Genomic DNA, 13122 nt, shown 5'->3' on the forward strand with positions numbered 1-13122 from the left:
CTATAAAATGTCAGCGCATGAGCCCTAATAATAATAATAGTAATAATAATAAGAAGAAGAAGAAGAAGAAGAAGAAAAAGAAGAAGAAGAAGAAGAAGAAAAAGAAGAAAAGAAGATAAAATAAAATGTTTAGTAAAATAATATTTCATATTCATAGCTTAGTCAAGTCAGTTCTAAGATTGAAAATTGTATTTTTAATTTAAAGAATCTTGAAATAGTTCATATGAATACCCAGCTCAACAAACATTCTCAATAAACATTTGTTTTAAAGCATGATCTCTTTTACTAAATGCTGTGCTGCTATCCACAATCATAATTCTGGCATTTCTTTTTATTATATATTTAAATAATAAAGCTTGCCATGCATTAAAAAAAGATTAAAAAGGCAAACTGTCATTAAAAAATTTAGCACTTTATTTACAAATACAGTGCTTACCATTTCTGTAAATGAACAATACAATATAAATGAAGTCATGATTACAGTAACTATCCAACAATTCTGCTTGCATTTAGTGAGCATAAATGTACAAGACTATTATTAAATTTTTTACATATTGTATACTGAGATCCTCATTTTTAGGATGCCACACTTTTACCTTAAACCTGTCAAAGCTGCTGCTCCCAGCAAGTGCAACAGGCTTACTACAGCATATTTTTAGCTCTCAATACTAGCTCTCTAACAATATTCTGGATACAGTAATGAAATTTAGAGAGGAAGCATAGCTTAACCTTAATTCTACTGGGATAAATTCCCATAAGGTTGTAGTCAACTCAACTCAAATGAGGTTTCCTATTTATATACATTAATTAGAATTTATTGGCAAAAACAACTATTTAAGCTGCTGTTCTGACTTTGTGCTCAACTATGTAGGCTGCACTATGAATATAAATTGTAAGGATTTAACCCCACAGCAATAGTCACTTTTAATCAAGGTAAAATCTTTTCTTTTGGCTGAAGCAAGAATGACAAAAGTCTCTGGGGTTCTGCTAAAATCACACTCAACCAAAACAAAGTGTACCTGGAAATGTTACAGTCCATGTCATTAGTAAGTCATCTCTTTTATTAAATCTAGTCAATGATCCAGACATATCTGATATACAGTATTAATAAAATGTAATGATTTTGCGAAATGTATATTGTCTATATTTTCCAAATAAAAGAGAAATATAATTTTAGTGAGGCCGCTGTTGTCTTAGCATTAGTTAGAATGTGGAATCTCTTATCTCCAAATGTATGTTTTAAAAGAGTTTCACTTAATAAAATAGCCAATTAGGGCAGAATTTTTTTTCTATGTAATTGTACCTGTTAAGGTTATGATGAATGGGGCTGAGATCAATCTGCAACATTTGCATGGTTATCAGAGACAATGCTCTTGCCCATTTTGCTTCAGGCGTCATCTGTTCTCTGAGAAACACATACAAGTACAAATGTGGATATATGAAACTCATTTCTAAGACTACTACCAATATGTTTTTTAGTCATGCATGCATCTTAAAAAACTCATGAATACAGAGAAAACATTGGAAACATTAAGTCATGGTCTAGAAAGCAGCCTCACTGAATTGTTAAAATATAATTTGTGCTTTTTTATTCCTGTCCAAAAATAATTTATATTATTTTCTTACACATAATATCTGTATACATTTATAAACATTTCAGAAAAAAAATTCAAAAGCATCAAGCTTCTTGATTTGCATATTTCCTATTCATTGCTGTAACATCTGTTTAAAAAAAAAAAAAAAAAAGAGATAGCTTGGTTATACCAATTGTTCATTGCACTTTTAATCTATGCTGTTTTTTTCTTGGTAAGACTTTAGAAATCTAACTTGTGTGTGTGTGTGTGTGTGTGTGTGTGTGTGTGTGTGTGTGTGTGTGTGTGTGTGTGTGTGTGTGTGTGTGTGTGTGTGTTGTGCTCTTGGAAATTGGTATGTAATATCATATGTCATATCATAATGGAATCCCCTACCATTTCCCGCTAAACTAAATGGTGTTTCTGCTTCTTTTCCATTCTATACTGTGTTAACATTAAACTGTGTTAGTGAAGATATGGATGATAACCCACAAAATACTGCCTGTTGTATAAGTTAGGCAACAAATAAGATTCGGATGTGAATATCTTGCTTTTAGTTCCTTTAGCTCACCCTCTTAAACAGTGTATCCTTGTTTATCAGCTTCCACTTATCACTTGGTCTGGGAAACTGTTGAAGGTCCCTGTGGTAGGTGAATGGATAACCAGTTATGAGAAGACTACCAATATTTCATTACAATGTGCACAAAGACAGGATAATCAGTTGGATACATCACAACGTCCTTGCCCTCTGGCCTTTCTGGACAGATACTCTGGCTATAAACAAAAGACATAATGTATATCTGAAACTTTTGTCCAGAAAGGCCAAAATAATCCAAAATTCATTGGTCCTTAAAAAAAAATTGAGACTACAATATAGGATCACTCCCACATCCCAAGTAACTCTTGTAAAATCCCATTTTCTATCTGACTCTGGTGTTCCCTTGAGTTTTAGCACAAATTCCGACCTCAATTTCCTTTTCAGTTTTTCATTTATAAGTATATACACTCACAGTATTCAGTATGCCATTGCATCATCTTGCCAATCTAATAGACCTGAGCTTTTTAAATCTTTGATAGCTTTGTGTATATATGCATGGCAAATCATGTATTTATCCATGCTTCTGTTATACAGGTTATAAATTTGGACTTGATTTTGGTAATGCTAATAAAGCCTTCCTGCACTTGGATCCAAATTTATTTGAATGATAATGATGAGAAGGTTTGGCAATGGATACAATTTAGTGTTGCCAATCATGCTCACAAGTAAAAAAGATTGGCCCTCCAGCTCATTTGTTTGGCGATGAACATTTTAGTCTATTCAGTAAAAGTTCTTTGAGATTTTCATTACGCTCCTTCTTAAGCCTAAGCACCACCATCTGGTGACCGAATAAAACTTCACATTTCTAATAATAGTAGCTGTTACCATAGCAGTGCCAGCCATCAATGGACCATTAGCAATCAAACAAGAAAGCTGATTTACATTGAAAATCGGTTAAATCAAGATAAAAACATAATTCTAAGGTTTAATTACGCATTAATACCATTATCCATCAATCTGACGGCAAGTTGCAAATGGCTGAATAGAAATGAGGTTAGGTTTCTACATTTAGGGGAAAAAAGTTCAAGGATTCTGTAGGAGAGGAAATGGTTATATATAGAATCGTGACAATAGAAAGATCCATTTAGGTCCTTATATAGGTTTCTGCAGTTCAGAAAATTTTATTTCTTTGTGTTCATAAGCATTAGTGAGAGAGATTTATATACAAAACACAAATGATTAATAACCACTGACAAAAATGTTTAACATACTCTTTGTCATGCAATGGGGCAAGAGCAAACACGGGGCAAGAGCAAACACAAGATACAGATAATATTTATTTAATGGTGACAAAGTACAAACAAAATACATGAAAACAAAAAAGATTTGAATCTGAATCTGGACATAAAGACAAACAAGGACAACAAAAGATTTATTTTTGCTACCCTTATTTTGATCTCATGTTTTGTCACAGCTGAGGCAAATGTGGCAAAATACCCAAACTCTATGAACAAAGCATTATTGTAAAACTATAACAATAGATACCAAGCAAAGAAACATGAAGACTAGAGACAAACAAAACATATGAACATGAATACATCTGCCTATGCTATTTAGTGCTTATATGTGGCATAGTTTATTACCCAATTTTGGCATGATCTTGACACTGATGATCAATGACATGAAGTAATCATTTGCATGTCACTACTGAAGGATTAGCTAACAGTATATATTTGGACTTTGGAAGTTAAATGTAATTTTATAAATATTCAAATGTCAAATTCACAATTCGTTCACAGCTCCTTTTGCCTTATATTTTGTCTACAGATTTTATTGAGCATTTGTAATAATCCTAATTAGAGAATTAATTGTCATGTTGGCACTGAAGAGGTACAGTACTACACTTCCCCCGTAAAACCATATATTAAGCATTCTTACTCATGTATATTTTGTTACTTTGATTAGCACCACTTTAAGTCTCTGTTTCTCAGCATTTCAGTGCTAAGCTTGTGTTCTCATCTTTATACTGTGTGTGTGTGTGTGTGTGTGTGTGTGTGTGTGTGTGTGTGTGTGTGTGTGTGTGTGCTTGTGCCACTTGCTTGTAGATTGAATGTTTTTGCTTGTATCCACTTCTCAGGTTTATTGATCTTGTTTTTCACCATTTAAGTCATTCTGTTGTGCGTAATAAAAGTATAATAAAAAATCTTCACTTGCATCTGTCTTCACCTCTTAAACCTGACATAAATAAGTAAAGAATGAAAGAAAAAAGAAAAATTATTTGTGTGCAGTATGAAATCTTCAAATGACAAAATGAGTCAAACACATGTCATGGGAAGCACATGAGACCGACAATAAAAAAAATAAAAATAATTAAATGTCAATTGCTGCTGTATGTCATAAAAGATTGGTTAGAAATAAATAGAGATTGAAAAAAAAAAATTTTTTGACATAACATTTTTTATTTACTATGCAACGCATGCAATTCACATGTAGAAAAGCGTACCTTATAATATATTTAGTCCACCAATATATTTGTCCCCTATAATTATCAAATTAATTATCAGCATTAATCAAATATGAGTATTATAAAATATTATATAGTCAGTATGATTTGAGTAAAGATGGATTATCAGCCTTATTGGCCAAATATGCTTGCACAAACATGGAATTTGTTTTTGGCTTTTGAATAAAATATAACAATATACATATTTCATTAGAATCAATATGTCGTTACAGTATATTAATCCTGCTTTAAGTGCTCACATTGCTAAATGGTAATCATGGAAATATTTAATCAATTCTCAAAGGCTAATTTATAGCAGAATACACATTTTGAAAACATTTTTTTTTTTATTATGTTTGAAATCAACATAAAACTTGATTCAAAGGCTTGATTCAAGTAGAAGTGTGTGGACACCTGACCATAAGTTTCACATGTAGTTTTTGAAACATTCTATTCTACATTTTGTCCCCATTTGCTGTTTTATTCAATTTTACTCTAATGTTTTACTAGATTTTGGAATGTGCTTGTGAAGATTTGTGCTCATTCGGCACAGGGGTGGTAGTAAAGTCAGGTACTGATGTATGGTGAGGAGACCTGGGGTGCAGTCAGCATTCCAATCCATCCCAAAGGTTCAGTAGGGTTGAGGTCAGAGCTCTGTAGCAGGCTGCTCAAGATCTTTTGCTACAACCAATGTAAACCATATCTTCATAGAGCTTACATTGTCTGCACAGGGGCCTTGTCATGCTGTTAAAGGTTTGGGTCTTCTAGTTCAAGTGAAGGGAAATATTTATCGCTGTTACATCCAAAAACATTCTATGCAGCTGTGTTTCTCCAGGTTTGTGGTAAAAATGTAAGAAAGAACCACATACTTCTGGAAAGGTCAGGTGTCACAATACATTTGCCTATATAGTGTATTACTACCTCTCCTTGAACTGCCACCTTAACGTGGTGGAGGGGTTTGAGTACACGAATGACCCTAGGAGCTATGTTGTCCGGGGCTATATGCCCCTGGTAGGGTCTCCTAAGGCAAACAGGTCCTAGGCGACGGGTCAGACTAAGAGCGGTTCAAAACCCCTTATGAGAAATGGTAAATCAAGGACCGTGACGTCGCCCGGTATGGCGCAGCCGGGGCCCCACCGGTTGGGGCTCGTATGCGAGCGCCTGGTGGCCGGGCCTTCCCCCACAGGGTCCGGCCGGGCTCAGCCCGAAGGAGCGACGTGGGGCCGCCTTCCAGTGGGCTTACCACCTGCAGGAGGGACCGTAAGGGGCCGGTGCTGAGAGGATCGGGCAGCAGTTGAAGGCGGGGGCCTCGACAACCCGATCCCTGGACACGCTCTAGGGACATGGAATGTCACCTCGCTGGCGGGGAAGGAGCCTGAGATTGTGCGTGAGGTTGAGAGGTTCCGACTAGAGATAGTCGGGATCACCTCTACGCACGGCCTGGGCTCTGGAACCACACTCCTCGAGAGAGAATGGACTCTTCACCACTTTGGAGTTGCCCATGGTGAAAGGCGTCGGGCTGGTGTGGGTTTGCTTATAGCCCCCCAGCTCAGCCGCCATGTGTTGGAGTTTACCCCGGTGAATGAGAGGGTCGTTTTCCTGCGCCTACGGGTCGGGGATAGGTCTCTCACTGTCGTGTGTGCCTACGGGCCAAACGGCAGTATAGAGTACCCGGCCTTTTTGGGGTCTCTGGGAGGGGTGCAGGACAGTGCTCCGACTGGGGACTCCGCCGTTCTACTAGGAGACTTCAATGCACACGTGGGCAGCGACAGTGACACCTGGAGGGGCATGATTGGGAGGAACGGCCCCCCTGATCTGAACCCGAGCGGTGTTCAGTTATTGGACTTCTGTGCTAGTTACAGTTTGTCCATAACGAACACCATGTTCAAGCATAAGGGTGTCCATCAGTGCACGTGGCACCAGGACATCCTAGGCCGTAGGTCGATGATCGACTTTGTGGTCGTTTCATCTGACCTGCGGCCGTATGTCTTGGACACTCGGGTCAAGAGAGGGGCGGAGCTGTTAACTGATCACCACCTGGTGGTGAGTTGGATCCGATGGCGGGGGAGGAAGCTGGACAGACTCGGCAGACCCAAGCGTACTGTGAGGGTCTGCTGGGAACGTTTGGCCGAGCCTCCTGTCAGAGAGATCTTCAACTCCCACCTCCGGCGGAGCTTTGACCAGATCCCGAGGGAGGCCGGAGATATTGAGTCCGAGTGGACCATGTTCTCCACCTCCAACCGGAAGTAAGGGATGCCGTCAAGCTAAAGAAGGAGTCCTATCGGGCCTGGTTGGCTTGTGGGACTCATGAGGCAGCTGACGGGTACCGGCAGGCCAAGCAAACTGCAGCCCGGGTTGTTATCGAGGCAAAAACTCGGGCCTGGGAGAAGTTCGGTGAGGCCATGGAGAAGGACTATCGGCTGGCCTCGAAGAGATTCTGGCAAACCGTCCGGCGCCTCAGGAGGGGAAAGCAGTGCCCCACCAATGCTGTTTACAGTAGAGGTGGGGAGCTGTTGACCTCAACTGGGGATGTCGTTGGACGGTGGAAGGAATACTTCGAGGATCTCCTCAATCCCGCCGTCACGTCTTCCATTGAGGAAGCAGAGGCTGAGGGCTCAGAGGCGGACTCGTCCATCACCCAAGCTGAAGTCACCGAGGTAGTAAAGTAACTCCTCGGTGGCAAGGCACCGGGGGTGGATGAGATCCGCCCTGAGTACCTCAAGTCTCTGGATGTTGTGGGGCTGTCTTGGCTGACATGCCTCTGCAGCATCGTGTGGCGGTCGGGGAAGTGCCTCTGGAATGGCAGACCGGGGTGGTGGTCCCTCTTTTTAAGAAGTGGGACCGGAGGGTGTGTTCCAACTATAGGGGGATCACACTTCTCAGACTACCTGGGAAAGTCTATGCCAGGGTACTGGAGGGTAGAATACGGCCGATAGTAGAACCTTGGATTCAGGAGGAACAGTGTGGTTTTCATCCAGGCCGTGGAACACTGGACCAGCTCTATACCCTCTACAGGGTGCATGGGAGTTTGCCCAACCAGTCCACATGTGTTTTGTGGATTTGGAAAAGGCATTCGACTGTGTCCCTCGCGGCGGCCTGTGGAGGGTGCTCCGGGAGTATGGGGTCGGGGGCCCTTTACTAAGGGCTATCCGGTCCCTGTACGACCGAAGCAGGAGCTTGGTTCGCATTGCCGGCAGTAAGTCAGACTTGTTCCCGGTGCATGTTGGACTCCGGCAGGGCTGCCCTTTGTCACCGGTTCTGTTCATAATTTTTATGGACAGAATTTCTAGGCGCAGCCAGGGGTCGGAGGGTGTCCGGTTTGGTGACGACACGATTTCGTCTTTGCTCTTTGCAGATGATGTTGTCGTGTTGGCTTCATCGGACCAGGACCTTCAGCATGCACTGGGACGGTTTGCAGCCGAGTGTGAAGCAGCTGGGATAAGAATTAGCACCTCCAAATCCAAGGCCATGGTCCTCAGTCAGAAAAGGGTGGCTTGCCCACTTCAGGTTGATGGGGAGTTCCTGCCGCAAGTGGAGGAGTTTAAGTATCTTGGGGTTTTGTTCACGAGTGAGGGAAGGGTGGAACGGGAGATTGACAGACGGATCGTGCAGCTTCTGCAGTAATGCGGTCGATGTACCGGTCTGTCCTTGTGAAGAAAGAGCTGAGCCGCAAGGCGAAACTCTCGATTTACCGGTCAATCTACGTTCCTACTCTCACCTATGGTCATGAGCTCTGGGTCATGACCGAAAGGACAAGATCCCGGATACAGGCGGCCGAAATGAGCTTTCTCCGCAGGGTAGCTGGGCGATCCCTTAGAGATAGGGTGAGAAGCTCAGTCACTCGGGAGGAGCTCAGAGTAGATCCGCTGCTCCTCCACATCGAGAGGGGTCAGCTGAGGTGGCTCAGGCATCTGTTCCGGATGCCTCCTGGACGCCTTCCTGGGAAGGTGTTCCGGGCGCGTCCCACTGGGAGGAGACCCCGGGGAAGACCTAGGACACGCTGGAGAGACTATGTCTCCCGGCTGGCCTGGGAACGCTTTAGTGTCCCCCCAGAAGAGCTGGAAGAAGTGGCTAGGGAGAGGGAAGTCTGGGCATCTTTGCTTAGACTGCTGCCCCCGCGACCCGGCCTCGGATAAGCGGGAGAAGATGGATGGATTACTAAATGGGCTTCAAATTAGATTAGATCAGATTAGATTGAACTTTATTGTCATTGTGAAAAATACATGTACAGAGCCAATGAAATGTAGTTAGAATCTAACCAGAAGTGCATAAGTGGCCTATTTACAATAAATAGCAGTATGTTAAATAAGAGTATTTTCCATATGTACAGGAATGAGAGTGATTAATGTACAGAAGGAGCAGGAGGTAATAAGATATCATGTGTATATATAGTAATATACAGCATAACTGTGCAAAGTGTGTGCAAAGGATAAGAAATGTCAAGAAGAATACATTATCAAAAATGTGATATACATATATGCATAAATTAATGATATGATACAGTATAAACAGAATTAATTTGGGTGGAATATATAGTAGTAAATAATAGATAAGCTATAAATATTAGTTAGTTCATGGATTTACAATGATGATTTAGGAATCTATTTTAGAATTTTTTTTAGCATTTAGCATTGTTTTAGCTTTATTTATTTCTCTAAACTAGTTGCTAAGCTAGCCTTTTAAAGAAAGACAATTAACATTAACCAATAAGCTCATGTTAGCTTAGCCACAGCTAAGCTAGCATTAGCTGGCATTTACAAATGAATCTACTGAACTGAAATGAACTGACTGTTGCAAATGAAAAATATATCCTACTTTAAATATTTTACAGTTACCAAATATCAAAGTCATGTCAAGTTAATGTACATTATCCTCCCCAAAAATACAACTGAAAAAAGAAAACTGATTTCCTGCAGACTTTTCTTACTGTTGACTGTGATTATTGTGCATTTTAGTGGGATTTCAGTATGTTTTTAATGTTTTTACTGAATAAAATCCGTTAACTGGTGTGAATTGTACCCAAAAATCATAGAATGCAACACATACAGTACACAGTCGGATGCCACAAGATGCTGAAAGTTGTTGAGTGAGAATATGAGACTTCTGTAACTGTTTAGATGATTGACACATGCCATGGCACATGCCTCCTCACCAGGACAAGCCTTCTTCCTAAAATTTACAGCTCCCCATCCCACTCACTTTTGACAATAGAGTAGTATATGCAAGGAAGACACTGGCCTGGGTTCAAACAACCTGCCACTGAACTCTGGATCCAAACAACCTGTAACTTTGGATCCAATCATTGTCAAGTTGATGCAATGAGTCAACTTTAAGTGACACCAATCTGTGTGTGAGCATCCGTCCCCATGTTTAAAAACAGCAAGGCTCTAGCACTGTAGTACATCGGGAGTGCGCTAAAGTAGGTCAGCATTATTGAGAGTCTACTGAAGAGCGCAGGTTTAAATATTCAAATGAACAAAGTCATAAGATATTGTATAGATGTTATTTCAACCTTAAAAGATGTTTTATACAAACTATGAAAACTGTTCTCATAAGAAATTCAATCAAGGGCACTATACATTTAAAAACACAAAATATGACAGACATCCTTATCCAGAGCGACTTACAGAAGTTCTTTGAAATCTTTTTCAATCAATACATCCTGATACTGATTTACTAGGTCCCAGAATAAATACCACCAGTTTAAAAATAAATCACAGTTAAGGAGAAAATATTGTTTTGAAGTAAAGCACCCAAACAACACAAGATTTTTAAAAGTGTTTATTCAAATACTTTGTAAAGAGATACATCTTTAGTCACCATATAAAGACTTCCAGTGACTCAGCTTTTCTGACATCTAGAGGCAGTTTTTTTTTTCCTAAGAGCTCAGTGCTAGAACAGAGAAGAGTCTTGATGCAGGGCTTCCTTGCACCCTGAGAGATGACTTCAAGTAAATGCATGTGAAATGCTCATGGAAGAAACCTCCACATGCACAGCATATTTAAAATGAACAAAATGTCAAAAGAAATCTATTGTACTGCATGTAAACAATCCGTACCCTATGTCAAAAATGTGTAGAACATGAACCATCTAAAAACCTCTCATGATTCCTGTTCTTTTTTTTTATCTGTGAGGTTTGTGTGATCTTTCTGTAAAGATTATTGAGTACCTTCAATTGAAATAAAATACTAAAGGTACCAAGGTTCTATGTAACCTTGGCCCAGTAGTATTACTTTTTATTTTAGGATGCACCAGTGGGCAAAAAGTAAAAACAAGATAAACTCAAAATGGCAACAACAACAACAAACAAATCATTATTCAGAACATTTTCAAGAGTTAAACAAATGTCTAATTATGAATATTGAACTGTTCAGGGAAGCATGAAAATTCACATATATTGTGTTGTATGCAAAAGGATGGGCTTTTACTTTTACTCATCAATGATGAATAACTAAACAACACTGACTCTTTATTTTGTAAAACATAATAAACATCATAATATATTTATTGACAATTGTAGACATTTTATAAATTAAAGAAATCAAAACTGTCACATACACTGTTAGTTTATCTATTTGTTTTATTTTTGGTAATTTCTTGACCAAGACATTGTTAAGACTATTCAAATTGTAGTAATTTTATGCATAGGCCAACTGTCTATGCACATTTCTTTTCTTTTTTGAAACAACATTTACTTTTACGGCATTCGGCAGACACTCTTTTCCAGAGCAACTTGAACTCACGAATTGAGAGTTAAGGGCCTTGCTCAAGGGCCCAGCAGTGGCAGCTTAGTGGTGGCGGGATTTGAACTCACAACCCTACTGGTCAAAAATCCATCATCTTAACCACTTAGCAAAAAATCCCTTTTTTCAAGATTCCTTTTCTTTACAAATACACAAACATACAGGACATAGACAGTATTTACAATTACAATTAACTTTTCCCTTCCAGGTCACCTGCGAGCGGACTAGAGTGAATGAGTCGCAGTCCCCAAGTGCCAGAATGTCTGAGTTGATTAGAATATCCCATGGTGAACACTGTGCACACCAGTGCCTCTTCTCAAGGGATGAGGAACAAGTGATGAAGGGAGAAGTAGAGGGAGGGAACAAAGGATGATGTGTGTAGAGGGGTGGCTGCTCTGTCTCTTTAATCTGGTTGATGAAGATCCTTCACTCTGGGGACCTGACATGGGTTACACTCATACTAATCACTCACGCCACAGATGCTTGTGCAGCACAGCACAGCACAGCACTATTCAGCAAAGTGCTCCTCCTCTCCCACCCAGGCTCTAAGACTGGCTTGTGGACACAAGCGCTCCCTCTCTTTTGCTCTACCACTCTGTTTTTCACAGCGTTTCAAAAGTGCAGGGACATCCAATCTCTCCAATCTCTCTCTCTCTCTCTCTCTCTCTCTCTCTCTCTCTCTCTTTCTCTCTCTTGCTCTCTTCCTCTCCCTCCCACCTTTTTTGCCTTTTCCTTCTTCATCTGCCTTTTCCTTTTTTTCCCCCCCAGCAGAAGCATGCGCCTCACTTCCCGATTATGTGCAGCGAGCGATGAGCGTACAAGTCAGGCAGAGAGCAGGGTAAACACAGAGTAGATGAGAGCTAAAAGGACTCAAAGAGGCGGGAGAAGAGGAAGGTGAAGAGCAAACCCGAGGGGTTTGATGAGGACGGATGAAAAGGGAGAGTTTGGGAAGCGCTTGGATTTTACCCATGTGAAGTGTTTCCATCTAATAGTTTTTTTTTTTTCTTGCAGGCAAAGGACAGAATTGAGGTACGTCGATCTTTTTTTTTTTCTCTGTAGCTCTTTGCTTTCTCTCACTCTCCTCTCTCACTCTCTCACACACACTCTGACTCTTTTCCTCTCACTCTCTCTCTCTCTCTCTCTCTCTCTCTCTCTCTCTCTCTCAGTGCATGTGTGTATGTTCTTGTGAGAGTGTGTTTGCTGATGTTAGCGTTTTCAGTAGAGCAGTAATGAATGCACCGAACAGATATTGAGGGCAGAAAAGTGCTAAGAGGGAAAAAAGAAAGCTTCTAAGTCTTGGAAAATCTTCTATTATCACCTGATTTTCCAGTTTAAGTTTAACCCACTAGCAGGGAGATGCACTTACTTTTTTTTTCACCTTTTCTATCTGATAAGTCCAGAGCACTTTACACAATTTAGTAATCAGTCCTTGTGCTCTTGGAAGTAACACATTTATTTTCCCTATTTTGGGAAAGGAAAGTGAGTATGCAGGTGTGTGTGTGTGTGTGTACGCCTGGGGTGGAGTGGGAATAGAGTTACACGAGGTAATTCTGCTGATGTATGGTTGTTTTGCTGGCTTGACATTAAAGGAAGAGATAAAAGTGCACTCTATATAGCACAGACGAAATGACTGAAGTCTCAGAGCTCTGATTACTACTCAACACCATGTACAGTTTTAGTAACTGTGTGTAGATGTGGGTGTGCACTCGGTGTGCGAGAGATTTCGTTCGCTTTTCAAAGCACACATTGGACATTAACATATAAAAG

At 40.4% G+C, this 13122-nt stretch overlaps 1 protein-coding gene and 1 long non-coding RNA gene across 2 annotated transcripts in view; both read left to right on the plus strand.

Annotated features, from left to right (window-relative positions):
• LOC310734576 overlaps positions 1-13122 on the plus strand; it is a 342084-nt gene that overhangs the window by 115550 nt on the left and 213412 nt on the right. The gene's annotated exons all lie outside the window — the stretch shown is intronic.
• cdh12b (cadherin 12b) overlaps positions 11916-13122 on the plus strand; it is a 136114-nt gene continuing 134907 nt past the window's right edge. The window contains exon 1 of the mRNA XM_083556708.1: positions 11916-12384. The gene's annotated coding sequence lies outside the window, so the exon portion shown is untranslated. The remainder of the gene's footprint in view (positions 12385-13122) is intronic.

This window comes from Silurus aristotelis (assembly GCF_946808225.1).
Source record: "Silurus aristotelis genome assembly, chromosome: 12".
Lineage (NCBI taxonomy): Eukaryota > Metazoa > Chordata > Actinopteri > Siluriformes > Siluridae > Silurus > Silurus aristotelis.